Raw genomic sequence first — 209 nt, forward strand, 5'->3', positions numbered from 1 at the left:
GGCAGCAGCAGCAGCCACCCCTCTGCTCCAGGCACCCGGGACGTCCTCCGAGGGCACCTCATTAGGCTGAATTCTGCGGAGTTATCGCAGCTCTCGGATCAGTTAATGAGGGTGTTTGTTGGAGGCAATTAGGGCAATGCAGAGTGCCGCTGTGAGTGCATCAAGGCTCTCAGCAAATCCCCAACCTGGTGCCTTGCAGGGCCCGACCT

This window comes from Fulmarus glacialis, unplaced genomic scaffold, assembly GCF_000690835.1.
Source record: "Fulmarus glacialis isolate BGI_N327 unplaced genomic scaffold, ASM69083v1 scaffold13007, whole genome shotgun sequence".
In the NCBI taxonomy this organism is placed as follows: domain Eukaryota; kingdom Metazoa; phylum Chordata; class Aves; order Procellariiformes; family Procellariidae; genus Fulmarus; species Fulmarus glacialis.